The following is a 15,563-nucleotide window of genomic DNA, read 5'->3' on the forward strand; positions in this document are numbered from 1 at the left end:
ATAAATAAATGTTTGTTGGGCCCAATAAATAGTGGGAAAAAACTGAACATATGCTTTTCATGTGGGTGACACAGGTTCAATTCCATTATTTCATGGTCCCCTTAACATGTTACTCCTGAGACAAAGATGACAGTAATTCTAGCTCTCAAGTACCTCTTGGGTATATCCTCAAAAGAAAATGTCCTGGGGCCGGGCGGTGGCGCTAAAGGTAAGGTGCCTGCCTTGCCTGCGCTAACCTTGGACGGACCGCGGTTCGATCCCCCGGTGTCCCATATGGTCCCCCAAGCCAGGAGCGACTTCTGAGCACATAGCCAGGAGTAACCCCTGAGCGTTACTGGGTGTGGCCCAAAAACCAAAAAAAAAAACAAAAACAAAAAAAAACAAAAGAAAATGTCCTTGTAAAAATTAATTACTATCAACAGGACACTGACTTTAGGACATAACTAGTTTTAAACATTATATCAAATATTCACTGAGTGCCTATGTTGTGGTAGAAACACTGAAACATTCAAGAGGATGAACATTGTACTAGTATTTAAAGATGTAACAAATATTAAATGGGCAGCAGGTTACTACAGAAACAAATAGTAGGAGATCAGATCAAACTCACAGTATGTATGAGAATGTTTCCTGGAGAAATTCATTAATATCTTTCACAGTTTGATTGACAGGCAGGAAAGATGTAGGAAGAGTAAAAACAGAAGAAATAGAACACTAATCTTAGACAATTGAGAAAATGTTATATGTTATAGAACTTCAAGGGCTTGAATGTAAAGCAAATGAGAATAGAAAAGTACAGTGAGAAAATGAAATCCTTGAAATTTTTGGGTTGGTATTTTGGGTTTTATTCAATGTCTTGAAGTCTTCATTCAGAGTCTTGTGTGTGTGCGTGTGTGTATTTAATACACTTATATATATGGACACAAACATCAGATATAAATATTAATCTCATTTTCTCCATTTCATTTTCCAATTGATTAAAAAAATCTGTATTATGTATATAAAATTGAGAATAAATATTGATAATAATGTTATAACAATAGAAAATATAAAATATATTTTTCAAACTTTCCATTACAACCGATAGACAAAATTTATGATCTTGAAAATTTTTGAATGCTTCAGTATATTTATAACAAATATTTGCTCTCATGGCATGTAAATGAGGCTATCATTTTATAAGTTAGCTGAATGAAGGTTAATTCAGATGAAGCTGAATTTTAAAAGTTAACCCAATTAGAGTTGGAAGTGAAAAATTTATTGCACCAGCGGTAAGTGAGCACCTCATCTGTCAGATGATGAGTGTACTGCATTATCTTTTTCTTTGTAATCTGTTATCACATGATATTTTAGTTTCTTTTTGGAGTAACTGATTTCAAAGAAATATAAAAATGTTATAAGGTAATATGCATCCCTAAGGAATTATGTTCTATTAAGTTAAATACTCTTGCAATTTATTAGTTATATCCCAAGAGTATCTGTTACTTATCTTCTTTAAGCTTCATATTCCTTTATAAAGTGAAGATGTTAGTTTTACATAATGATTGTATTCTAAGATCAAAGGAGCTAGCAGCTATTGAACACTTTACATAGCCTATAGTAAGTACTAAGATGAGACATTATTAAGAGCAATAATTGTTTTTTTTAAATCCAAAATATATGTAAAATATCAATTTTGTAAAGAAGCAAAGGCTGCCACAACTTGGGGATCATTGTCAGAGTATACAGACAGACTTCAGAAAAATTCTACTATGATAAATTAAGAAATATAAAATCCTGGAATCAAATACAGATTGGGGACAGAGACATGCAGAGTTTTTGAGAACAGTTGCAGGAGATTTGATATTAAAGTATTAGAACAAGCATTCTCCATTTTTATCAAAATAGCATAGCACTTAAATAAGGATAGCTTCTCTGGCTATGTCCCCAACTTCACTTTTGTGTATCTACCTCCAAAACATACATGTCCATTCAAACTGAAATATGCATCACATTAAAATATGCATCACATTAATCATTGCAGCAGTATTTAGTAAAATACCTAAGATATGGAATCAACCTGTTTATGAAATTATAGATGAGTGGATAATGAAGAGGTTCATGAGCAATTTTATAGCTGGGAGGACATTTGCCTTTCAATGACTGACCCAGGTTTAATAACTCACACTATATTGTTCCTCAACGTACCAGGAGTGTTCCTTGAGAACAGAGCCAAAAGTAAGTACTGAGTTTCACCACAGGTGGCACAAGCCCTTTACCCTCCACCTCAAAAAATTAATTATGAATATGTTACATATTTATGTATTACATATACATTTATGTTACATATACACAATGGAACATTATGCAACTGTAAGGAATGATGAAATCATGCAACTTACTATATATGTATGTATTAAATTGAAAGATATCATGCTAACTAAAGTAACCCAGAAGAAGGGTAAACACAGGATGATCTCAATTATATGTAAATTATAAATAACAGGATGAAAAAATGCAATGTTTTAAAGTGGGATGCCTCAGAAATCCTTGGACCCAGTAATAAATTGGGGAAGATAACGGGGTAATGAATTAAGGAGATTTGGGCGCATTGGTGTTGGAAAGTATTGGTAATGTTAAATATCCAAATAATAGAATAAGCAACAATGAAAACATGTAATCTAAACTTTAACAATCAAATTAAAAAATGTGCCTCTCAAGATGACAGGGTTGGGAGGGGCTGGGGTTATGTAGGAATTAGAAACAGTGTTGGAGAGAATTGCTTCTGGAACATTGTATGTCTAAGACTCAATTATTAATAATGGTAATTAATGATAATAAAATAAAATAAAAATATATAAAATAATAAAAATTATCTAATTGATTACCTATATTATAAAGATCTGGGAACTTTAAGACAATAGTTTTAGTCTGTGGGAGAACAGATGACTAGAAATGAACCCAATAAAACCAAATAAAACAAACACTTGGTTTCTGAAATAGAGCTGAATTTGTCAAAGAGTAGGGATAACAGTTAACAGAAAGACATGACATAGTTTCTGGATATAATCAAAAGACCTGCTTTTTAGTTAATCTTGTATTTTACAAGCTATTGATAATGACAAAATTAATACAGTTATTATTATTAAGGTTCTCAAGAATAAAATGGATGCAATTTATATTGCTTTGCAATTGACAACATCACTATGATATACAAATAATACTATAGATAAAATTATTTGAAAAATTGTAGCACATTAAACCAGATCACAAATAAGTCCATTTGGTTATATTTTCAAATATTTACCATATTCCTGAATTGTAGTATACATATTACAAGAAAAATGCTATTGCTGTTAAGCATTCACTTTATATTAAGTAGCCAAATAGAAAACTACACAGAAGGTAGCATATATGATATTCTATGTTACACAGTGAGATATCAGCTTTCACAAGAATATTCATAGAATTCAACAGAATCTAATGTAAATGAAAGTCTTTTAACTTAAATCTTATGGAAATATGGAATACTTCATAAAGGAGGTAAAATCAGAGTCAACAATAGCTGACTGGGTTCTTTCCAGGTGTCTGGAGCAGGGAAAACTGTCCTAGGAGAAAATAGATTATTTAAAATCTGCAATCATTTCCTGTGTCATCATGGTTATTTCAGTATCAGAACATGTTGGGAAATGAGCGACCTTGATTCTATTTAGTGCAATTTTTAAATTCCTTGAACTACATACATCTATCTCAGTTAGCTTTGCATCTGCAAACAACATTACCTCTAGGGGTCAACAGTGAGTCTATTCAGTTCTATAAAACATAAGTCCCGTATATATTAAGATAGCCTCCTGCATCAATTTTGAGGATGTTAATTGATGCGCTGTCTGGCTACACCATTTCTACCCTATGGATAAACATAAGGTTTTCGTTTCTACTGCAGGCAAGGCTACTTTGTCCTCTGAGCAGAACTATTCAGATGAAGAAACCCAACTGTTACTACAATTTTGTAGATGAAAGGCATCTGCAAATGACTGCATGGCATCTGGCACTATTTGAAGCATACAGAATCAAGGGATTCAGTTTCAGTTTGTGTGCCATGTGACAATTATGGAAAATTAATTTACTATGACAGTACTAAAGTACCTCTTCACCACCCCAATTCAAATAACATATTCTAGAGAAATAATTATGCAAGTGTATTTGAAGTATATTGTGGGAGGAGGAAAAATATTGTTTAAAATGGTTTTGTTTTAGTTTGGTTTGGTTTATGGGCCACAACTAGATATAAGTAAGTCTTATTCCTGGTGCTGCATTTAGGAGTTACTCCTGGCAGATCTAAAGACCATATGTGGTGCTAGGAATTAATCCCTGGTGAACTCCATGCAAGGCTAGTGTCCTACTCACTTTTTTAAGTCTTTAGAACACCATGCAATCTTATACGACCACTTATATCAGGACTTGCTTTATACAAAACTTCTTAGATTGGCAAATGCAGATAATGATTTCTTGGTTCTCATTCACTTACCAAAATTCAATAAATACCTACTAGATGCCAGCCATCCTTTTGAGAAATAGAAAGAAAGAGACACAAGTCTCCTTCAAAAAAAAAGAGGAGTAAATGTTTATTGAGATAATGTATCTGCACAAATGCACTTTCTTTTGAAATATTAATTATTCTTAGTTTGATGAGGTGGTCAGTTTGGATCTGATTTTCAACCAGAAAAAGTATATAATTTAGAACTACTAATATCTAATATTGTGGTACTTTTCAGCAAAAAAAAACCAGGATAATTTATTTAAATATTTAAATTAGTTGGTTCTGTGATTTAAAAAGCTTAATAATATTTCTCATGAATATAGTTCCAATACCACATTCAGTATAGGTGGGGCTTATAGATACATAGCAAGGTAACAAACAATAGAAATTATTGTTTTTTCATGGGTCGCCTGGTAATAGATAATATTCAAAAACTCATTTTAACTTTCACCTTTTCAAATACAAAAATAGAGACAAGAGATAGGGTAGTAAATTAAGAAAGAAGGAAAGGAGCAAGAGGAAAAGTGGAAGGGATAGAAAAGGAGAGAAGAGAGGAAAAGAGAAATTTTATTAAGTAATTAGAGTACATTTTGTAGTCTTAAATTATAAATTCACATTTCAAATGTAACTTTCACCTTTTCAAATACAAAAATACAGACAAGAGATAGGGTAGTAAATTAAGAAAGAAGGAAAGGAGTAAGAGGAAGAGTGAAAGGGATAGAAAAGGAGAAAAGAGGAAAAGAGAAATTTTATTAAGTAATTAGAGTAAATTTTGTAGTCTTTAATTATAAATTCACATTTCAAATGTCATTTATTTGTTCACTCTAGATAATACTAAGATAATAAGTTAAATAATCATTCTAATTACTCACATATCTTTATTTTCGATATTTTAATATTTTATTGCATTGCACCAAGTATTTTATTGCATTTTTATTGCATTTCAAACTAAAAAATTATATTGGTTTCTGTAGTTTATAATACTGTTAATAATGGTTTCTCATTTACATAATTTCAACATCACACTCATCATCAATTTACCTACCTCATTCCACCACAGGCCCTAATGCCCCTTCTTTTCCTATTCCTACACCTCTCTCAACTGTGTGGATTAGTTCTCCCATTGTGCTGCTATGTTTGTTTGCTATCTTGTTGAATACCTTTAATTCCACTTATGAGAGAAATCATTCTGTATCTATTATTCAGCAGGACATTATCTTATTAGATCCAAGTTTCTGCAACATATGACTTTGTTCTTTTATAGATCTACATAGTATTTCATTGTTTATCTGTACCACAACTTCTTGATTCATTGATCCATAATTGGGCTTTGGGATTGTTTTTATAATTTGACTACTGTATTAATTGTGACAACAACCATGACAAATTTACTTTAAAATTATGTTCATTGTATAAATGCTAAGTAGTGGTATGTCTGGATTACATATATGTATATAATTTTTTGCATAGATCTCCAAGTTGTTTTCCATAAAGGCTGAACCATATGATATTCCCACCAACAGTGGAAACTAAGATCTTGGAGGTTTAAGCACTTGTTCAAAACAAGTCTTAATATACTCAAGACAACTAATTTTAATAAATATATAACTACAAAATGAAATCTATTTGATTAGATAATATATAGCCAAATACTTGCAATATGTGAATAGTATTTAAATTTAAAATGTCATGTTTGTCAGTTTCATATTTTTAATTCATTAAAATAAATATAAGATTGAACAGACAAATTACTTAAAATATATAAATATGTTAATCCAGTGTAACAGCTTATTCTAAACCTGTGACTGATGTATTTTCTTATTTTAAAAATGTGCTGATTTTACATTGTGAAGAAAGCTATAGAGAATTATGTTGAAAAGACCTAATATATATATATTTGATATCAAAGTAAATTTTGTTCATACTCATTTATTAGTATTACAGAATAATACATTCTTCAAACACTATAATTTTCAAAGGCTGATTAATAATTAACCAAACTGATATTCCATGATTCATTTACAAAATCCTCTGTAGCTGGCATCTAGTTTGTTTCTAATTTTTAATAAAAAAAAAAACCAACAACAAGATTTGGCTATAAATGGTAACAGAGCCTATCAGGCACTTGCTTTCGAAGAAGCCAACATAGGTATTTCCCTGTCACCACAAGTTTCCCTGAGTCCTACCAGGAATGATCTTTGAATATAGAGCCAGAAGTAATCAGTGAGTAGAGTTGGGTGTGATCATCAAATCCCAAACATCACTCAAATCAATATATTTATAAATTTCATTATTTTTAGGGCCCGGAGAGATAGCACAGCGGTGTTTGCCTTGCAAGCAGCCTATCCAGGACCAAAGGTGGTTGGTTCGAATCCCGGTGTCCCATATGGTCCCCTGTGCCTGCCAGGAACTATTTCTGAGCAGACAGCCAGGAGTAACCCCTGAGCACCGCCGGGTGTGACCCAAAAAAAAAAAAAAAAATTTCATTATTTTTAACAACTAAACATTTTAATATAGTAAGTCAATAAAGTACTCAAACCATATTACAGACTGATATGATGAAGCACTTTAAAAAGATATCAAGACCAGATTATTTGCCATACTTCACCTAATTGTTGCAGATGTCATGTCTTTTTTTTCTTTTGTAAAAAAGTGAGGATGTGACCAATAGGTGAATTTTTTAAAAGTATGTAAATACTACTTTTAAAATACTAAAATGTCCTTGGTGTAAAATTAGGACCCATAGAATACTTGTGAATATTTGTTAAAACAGAATAGTCCAAATCGCTGTACATTATTATATCCTGAAGATTTTTCTGGGTCATGACAACTTTTCTTGCCCCTTTGCTCCTTTGGGCCCAAGGATCTTCCTTGATGATTAAGCAGTGAAATACAGTGAAATGCAGTAATTTTCCAAACCAACATCAAGCATCTCAAGGCCCCAACTTATGGAACTCTGCAGGGCCAAAAAAAAAATTGCTAACAAGGTTCAAACTTCACCAGCTTCAGTAAAGACCAGACTACTTCAATAAAGAGTACCACAGGATGTATGGGAAGCCAGTAAGACTGGAAAGCCAGGTTTCACACCAAAGAGAGAAGCAGGTGGGAGTCTGCAGTCCTCTTGGCAATCCACTTTCTAAATTTGTAAAATCCACTCCCCTGGTTCCCTGAAGACCTATCTCCAAGAGCATAGACAGATATATGCCTCACTGGTTCCCAAAGTTACTGATGCCAGCTTTCAATTCTCTAACATCTCCCTGCCCCTTAAAAAATGTCATTACTTTTATACCTGAACTTGTAATTTTATTTTCTTTTTAAGGATAAAAATGCTATTTTTAAGAAGTTCCTATATGTTCATGATTTATATTAACCTCATATCTCAGTTCTTCTCTCATCTCTCTCTCTCTTTCTCTCTCTCTCCATCCACACTGATTTCTTCTCCATTTGGAACACTCTCATTGTATTATAGGTATAAACTGTTTGAGAACAGTGTAATTGCTGCCATTAGTTTTAAATCTTTCCCTTGTAATTAGTACAGTGTTTAGCTCATAGTAAATGATTAAGAAATGTTTGTAGAATAAGTGAATTAGTTAATGATTGAGCTAGTATCTAATTCAAACTTCCAAATATGACTAAGCAATCATCATCAAACTCTAGGCTCCTTATGTTCTTTTACAGTGCCAAGTTAAAACTCAAAAAAACTACTTGATAACAATTTGGAGAATATTTTGGTGAGTTTGTTCATAAATAAAATGTAAAAGCATGCATATTTAATTCCTGTTTTCAAAGATTAAAAATGCTTTTAGTCTGTGCAATTGGTTCTCAACTTAAAACTATGATATAAGATTACTAATGTAAAGATATGTTTTATTTAATTTATTTTTAAACTTGTGCTTTTCTTCATCTGCTCTGGAAGAATCCAATAATTGACATTTAATTGTGATTTCATTTATATTCTGTTATTTCTCTTTTTTCTCAAATAGTATGTATATCTAACCCTGAGTAATATAGTAGGAAAACACTGTTATTCTTTTACTTTAATTAGATGTGTGCTTTGTTGATTTTATAATATGATTAGAGAACATTTTACTTGTCTCAACTGGGAAAGAAAAGTTTCTGCTTTTACAATTTCTTTTCCATTTCTTTGCATGTAAAACCACACTCTTTTATAATAATTTTTATTTTGACCAAAGTGGATTACAAATCTTTCAAATTACAAATATTTTAGGTACATAGTGACATTGAATCAAGGGCATTCCCATCACCAATGTTGTCCTCCCTCAACCCCTGTTCCCAGCATACATCCCATATTCCCCTCCTTTACCCACTAAGCTGCTATTATAAGTGGTTCCCTCTGTGTCTAGCTTGTTGTAGATTTGGTATCATCAATTTTGGTGTCGTTGGCTTTGAATTTGGTGTTTAAGTCTGATCACTTTTTGTTTCTACTTAATGTTCATATGACTGATTGGTCTTGATACCAAGCATTATTTCCCCTTCAATTTATGAGGCAGAACAAGATGATTCAAGTTATGTGGTTCTGTTTGAAAGAAAAAAAATAAAATGGGGGGAAAATCAAACAAGCAAAAATGGGAGTCCTTCTAGAGGCTATAAATATCAATTTGAGAGAAGAAAGGGAAAAAGGAAGAGAAACACAACAACAATATAAAAAGAAAAATCAAGCAAAAAATCCAAAAAGCACCACAGCAATGAAGACAACAACCACACAATAACTACGGTCCTGAAATAAAAATAAAACAAAGCACAAAGAAAAAAAATAAAAATAAAAAACAAAAAAAATAATAAAAAAACAAAAACATTAATTTGTGCCTTTTTTTTTTTTTTTTGCATAGACACAGTGGGGAGGTTATTGGGGAGGTTAGAAAGGAAATTTCCTTAGCCTTAGAGATATAGGGTTTCTCCGCTCTTGAAATATACTGTCATGGGAATAAATACAAGTTCCATACATGTTCTTTTACTCTCCCCTAGGTCCTTTTGTGGTGGCTAGAAACTTTCCACTCCATCGTAAAACCACACTTTTATTAACAAGTTAGAATCAGTGGACAGAAAAATAAGACAATTCCAAGAAAACAGGAATGTAAAATTGGAATAGAGAGAATAATATTCTTCATACTCATCCTGTCAGCACTATCTGCTCCAATCTCTTCATAATCCTTCTGAAGGCTAGCCATGTCCTCAGGGGCCTCAAAGAACTCTCCCTCCTCTATGCCGTCACCTACATACCAGTGAACAAAGGCATGCTTGGCATACGTTAGATTAAACTTACGATTCAGGCGAGCTCAGGCATCAGCAATGACTGTGATGTTACTCAGCATGCACACAGCTAGCTGTACCGGGAACTACAGTAAGGCAACTAATTAATAGCAACTTTGAAGTCAGTGGGACACCAGTCCCACCATCCAAACTGGATGATGTGCTTGGTCTTAATGGTGACAAAGTCAGAATTGAGATCTTTGGGGACCACATTACCACGGTGTAACAGGCAAAAAGCTATGTATTTAGCCATCTGGTTGGCTGGCTCAAAGCATGCATTGGTGAACTCTGGAACAAAAAACTGTTCATGGTAGGCTTCTCTACAGAGATGACAGGGACATATGTGGCCAGAGGAAAATAAATTTGGGGATAGAGAACCAGGTTGGTCTGGAATTCTGTCAGGGCCCCTTTCAGGGCCCCATCAAATCTGAGAGAAGTATTGATGGAGGATACAACCTGGCTAATAAGGCAGTTTATTTGAGTGTAGGTCGGGTGCTCAATATCAAGGTTTCTACAACATAAGACAACATAAGACATTGTCCACCATGAAGGCACAATCAGAGTGCTCCAGAGTGGCATGGGTGGTGCGAATGGAGTTGTAGGGCACAACCACAGCAGTGGGAATGAGTATATGGAGAACTCGAGTTTGGACATCTTGCCATAATCGACAGAGAGATGTTTCATCAGTAGGGAAATGAACCCAGAACTGGTTGCCCCGCCAAAGCTGTGGAACACCAAGAGGCCCTGAAGACCTGCGTACTGGTCAGCTAGCCTATGAATTTAGTCAGAGACAGAGTTAATGATCTCCAGTATAGTACCCAAGAGCATAGTTATTGGCTGCATCTTCCTTGCCTGTTATGAGCTGCTCTAGGTTGAAGAGTGGGCAGTAGATGCCAGTGTGAATTTTATCAGTGACTGTGGGTTCCAGGTCTCAAACACAGTCCTGTGTACATATTTGCCAGTCCCTGTTTCACAGAAGAAGGTGTTGAAGAAGTTGTCTCCTCCCCAGATGGTCTTGTCACTAAGCATCTGGCCATCAAGCTGGATGCCATGTTCTAAGCAGTAGAGTTCTTAACAGACATTGCCAATCTGGACACCTTCCTGTCCAATGTGGATGGAGATGTACTCACACATGTTTAGGAGTTGGTCGATTTTGTGGATAGAAGATGAGAGTCGGCATCCACTAACACATTAACAAGGAGTCTGGAGAAGAGGTAGAATCACTATTTACATTTTTGATCTCTAACTCTGCCTCTTTAAGTATTAATTCAATCTTTCCACTTACTTGCTGATCATTTCTACCACGAAAGATGCTCACTTATTGAAAAAGAACATTCATAACAAGCTTTTTAATTCCTGTTTGTTGAATGTTTTTCCTAATACAACTCTATTAAAAATTCTTTTCATTATCCGTTAGTGATCAGTCCAAAAGTCTTCTTGATTTAAATGAAAAAAAATGCTGATGTTACTCCGTGTTCTCAATTATTTAATGAATTTCAACATTTTAGAGTTACTTTCCACTTTACTAATTTAATTGACTAGTCCAATATCTTTAAAGTTCAAAAAAATTTAAATTATGCTTAAAAGTAATAAAAATTGTGATCAGAGATGTAATTTAATGAGTTGAGTTTATGCTTTGCATGCCAGAGAATGAGTTTGATCTCTAGTCCCACATGATCCCTCAAGCATCACCAGTCTTATATTTGAGAGACCCTGAATCTCTTCCAGCCCTAGGTGGATTCTAAGCATTGCACTGTATGACCCCTAAAAATCTAGTAACAGGGGCTCCTCCCTGCTTTCTTTTCTTTTCTGTTCTGTTCTGTTCTTTTCTCAGTAGAACCATAGAACATGAATCATCTTTTTTTTACCCAACACCCATGAATCATCTTGTTCTGCCTCATAAATTGAGAAGAAAAATGTGGATCATACGAGGGTCAAGCAGTCTTACGAACATTGAGTGGAAACAAAAAATAATCAGACCTAACTACCTAACCCAAAGTCAAGGACAATAGACTCAATAGACCCAAACCACAACAAGCTATACACCAAAGCGACCTGTTACACTAGCAGTCCAGGGCGCAAGGGTGGTGGTATGGGATGCATGCTGGGAACAGGGGCGGAAGTCAACACTGGTGGTGGGAATTGCCCGGATTCACTGTCACTATGTACCTTAAATATAACTGAAAGACTTTTAATACACATTGGTCTCAATACAAATTATAAAAACAAACAAAAAAACAAAAAAAACCAATAATGGTAAAAATTCTAACAAACGACAGCAAAGAGAACCAGCAAGTTGTGGAAAATTGTGAATAAAATGAATCTTCATATACTGTTAGTGAAATATAAATAGGTGCAGTCATCATGAAAAACAGTATGGAGATTTTCTTAAAAATTACAAACATAGGAGCAGGAGAGATAGCATGGAGACAAGGGTGTTTGTCTTGCATGCAGAAGGACGGTGGTTCAAATCCTGGCATCCCATATGGTCCCCGCACCTGCCAGGGGCGATTTCTGAGCGTAGAGCCAGAAGTAACCGCTGAGCGCTGCTGGGTGTGACCCCCCAAAAAATTACAAACATACTTATCATATGATACAGTATATCACTTTTGGATACTTATGTGAACAATTTGGAAAGACTAATCTGAAGTACGGCCAGAGAGATAGCTTAGCAAGCTGAAAAACATGCGTTGCATGCTGGTTGCTAAGTCTGATCACTTAGTACCAGCTGGTTCCCCAAGCACAGAGGAGTGACAAGTGACAAGTGACAAGAGTTGCTGTATGCTTGTTTTGTAGCAAATATAAAAAGGTTATTCTGAAACTGTATATACATATATATACACACACATATATATTCATGTATATATACCCTACTTTAAGCATAGTTTACTATAATTTTATATGAAAACAAATTTTATGTGTATCATCAGATGATTATATGAAGAAGATGCAGTTTATACACACGCAAATACTATTTAGTAATAAAAGTGTTTAAAATTTGATATTCACAGGGACCAAAGAGATAGTGCAATGGTTAATATACATGCCTGGCATGCAGTTGACCATGGTTCAAGTTCCAGCACTGTATATAATTCCCAGAGCACAGATCCAGGAATAAGCCCTGAAAACAGCTGGATATAGCTAAAAAAATAAATAAATAAAAGCATACAAATCATGCGAAACATTTGACATTTGCAATGACATTGGACAGATCTTGAGAGTATTTTGTTATGTGAGGAAAAAGTCAAACAGAGAGAAAGTTAAATGTTATATGATTTCAAACACATATTCATGTTAAAGAAATAAAGCATATGAACAAAATAAAAACAAACAGATTAGGAAAAGAGGGTAGTGAGTTCCTTTCTCTTTTACTGAAGGGAAAAGAAAGGTGTGGATAGAGGAAAGGAAAGGATTTTCTTTTCTTTTCCTAAAGAGAAAGGAAAGGTGTGCATAAATAGGCATAAGTTATCATATTTGGATAGAACTAAAATAGAATCTTAGGAATGACTCAAAGCACAAAGTAGTATATCAAGACATTGATTTATCATATATAAGTAAAGTTACTATAATTTTATAAACCAATTTTCTTTGATAAAGATAATTGAATTGAAAAATCTTTTGGCAAAATGTATTTCTTTCTTATGTTTTCCAGAATTGTAGTTTCAAAGTGCAACTAGCATTATATTATTCCTTAATTAAAACAGTTTAAAATTTATGTCTTGAGGTTGGAACTGTGTGATGCTCAAATTCAATCTATAGTATGGCATGCCCTGTAAAAAGGCACCAGGTATTACCAGAGATAGCCCTAGTGTCTTTCATGCACAGCCAGGTAACCCTGTAATCTTGTATTGCCAAAGGACCATTATCTCATTTCTATTTCCAAACATCAGAAGGTCAGACCATACTCTCTTTGATGCCTGAGTACAATTGGAATAAAAAATAAATATACAACAATGAATTAATGTAAGATAAAAGTCCATGTTTTTCTAAAGACAAAATATGAAATATACTGCTTTGTATGATCTATATTTGTCTTTTATTTGTGGGTTTTTTGGGGGGGGGGGTTGGATAGCACCCAGCAGTACTCAGGGGTTATTCCTGGCTCTGTGCTCAAAAATTACTCCTGGCAGGGTAGGGGAACCATAATGGGATGATGGAAGTCGAACTTGGGTCAGTCATGGGTTGGACAGATGCAAGGCAAATGTCCTCTGCTGTGCTATCACTCCAGCCCCTTTGTATTTACATTTTTAGAAAAATATAATATATTGGGCATTAGTTTTTAATAAATATTGATTTTATTTAAACCCTACCATTATTTTATTTCTTGATTTTTTGGTTTTTGGGCCACACCTGGTAACGTTCAGAAGTTTCTCCTGGCTCTGTGCTCAGATTGCTCCTGGCTTGGGGACCATATGTGAAGCTGGGGATCGGATCAAATAGTGGCCCGTCCTGCGTCTTCCTCTTGCAAAAGCCCTACTGCTGCTCTATCGTGCTGGCCCCCATTAGCTGCTTTTTGTAAGATTTAACTGTAATTGTTCAAGGAAATTCTGTTCTAAAAATTCTGTCCCATGCTATCATGCTAATTTTTTCTTTCGTCCTCTTCCTCCTTTTTCTTTTGCTCATTATTCTTTTTATTTTCTTTCTCTCTGTCTCTCTCCCTGTGTACCTTACCTACTGTTTACTTAGGGGTCATTCCCATGCATGCTGGGGATTAAACTTCAGGTTTCCTTCATGTAAAGTATGTGCTCCAGCCTTTAGAACTATCTACCTGGAAATGATTCTGTATTCTAAACTCAAAGAACCACATACTTTCAAAGAGTTTAAATGCTATCTCAAAGAAAATTTACTTTGTCATCAAAATTTATAAAGCACCTTTTATCTATATTTCATCTATCATCTATCTATCATCTATCTATCTATCTATCTATCTATCTATCTATCTATCTATCTATATTTTATCTATACTCTGTAACACAATGATAGGTAGTGCAATCTCCTAGACTTCACCAGTCTTTAGGAAAAATATGTCTGTTTTTTGTTTCAGAAATTTTTAGTACTGTAGACTGGGATCTTGAGATGACTTTTTCTAAATTTAAAAATGGTCTGGTGGCTTGAGCTGATGCATAGTCAATATCATTTTAGTCAATTTACTTTCCGTTCCATTATGGTTATAACTCTGTAGTCCATTATCAGTTCTAGACTGTAAATGCTCACCTTAGAAGAACTGACCTTTGTGTCTCCCATACTGATGCTCGTAGCTTTTATAGAGTAGACTCAATAAATATCCACTAAAAAAATTAATGGGAGACTATAATTGGAGGTTTATATATTTTGTGTATGTGTGTGTGTCTAAGAATTGAAATTAGGATCTCACACCAAGGCTTATACTCTCATTGAATTATATCCTTAACCCTATAAAAGGATGCATGTAGTCAAGATCAGTAAATTGTCCTCAAGCAAAATTGTGAAAGCTGCTCTCCTCAAGCTGACCCAACTTTATCAATATTAAGTAGAAAAAAGTTTGAGGAGATTCAAAAGGGGCTTTGGGGTTAGTCAAGTCCTAGCTGACTTTAGCCATTCTCCTTTCCATCTCCTCCTACCTTGGATTGCAGTGAGCACAAGTATAATCTATTCAGCCTAAGGTGACACCCATGCCTGGAATGAGGCACATAGAATTAAAGGGGGGAAAAAAACAGGTGTTGCATGGAATCTTAGGTAAGCTTCCGAAGTAAACAAATAAAAGGAAAAACAAACTCCACAAAATTATATATCT

At 34.2% G+C, this 15,563-nt stretch overlaps 1 protein-coding gene and 1 pseudogene across 3 annotated transcripts in view; both read right to left on the bottom strand.

Moving 5' to 3' along the window:
- PTPRD (protein tyrosine phosphatase receptor type D) overlaps window positions 1-15,563 on the bottom strand; it is a 1,813,832-nt gene that overhangs the window by 684,682 nt on the left and 1,113,587 nt on the right. The gene's annotated exons all lie outside the window — the stretch shown is intronic.
- On the bottom strand, window positions 9,521-10,924 carry LOC126001673 (tubulin alpha-1C chain-like; annotated as a pseudogene).

This window comes from Suncus etruscus, chromosome 1, assembly GCF_024139225.1.
Source record: "Suncus etruscus isolate mSunEtr1 chromosome 1, mSunEtr1.pri.cur, whole genome shotgun sequence".
NCBI lineage: Eukaryota > Metazoa > Chordata > Mammalia > Eulipotyphla > Soricidae > Suncus > Suncus etruscus.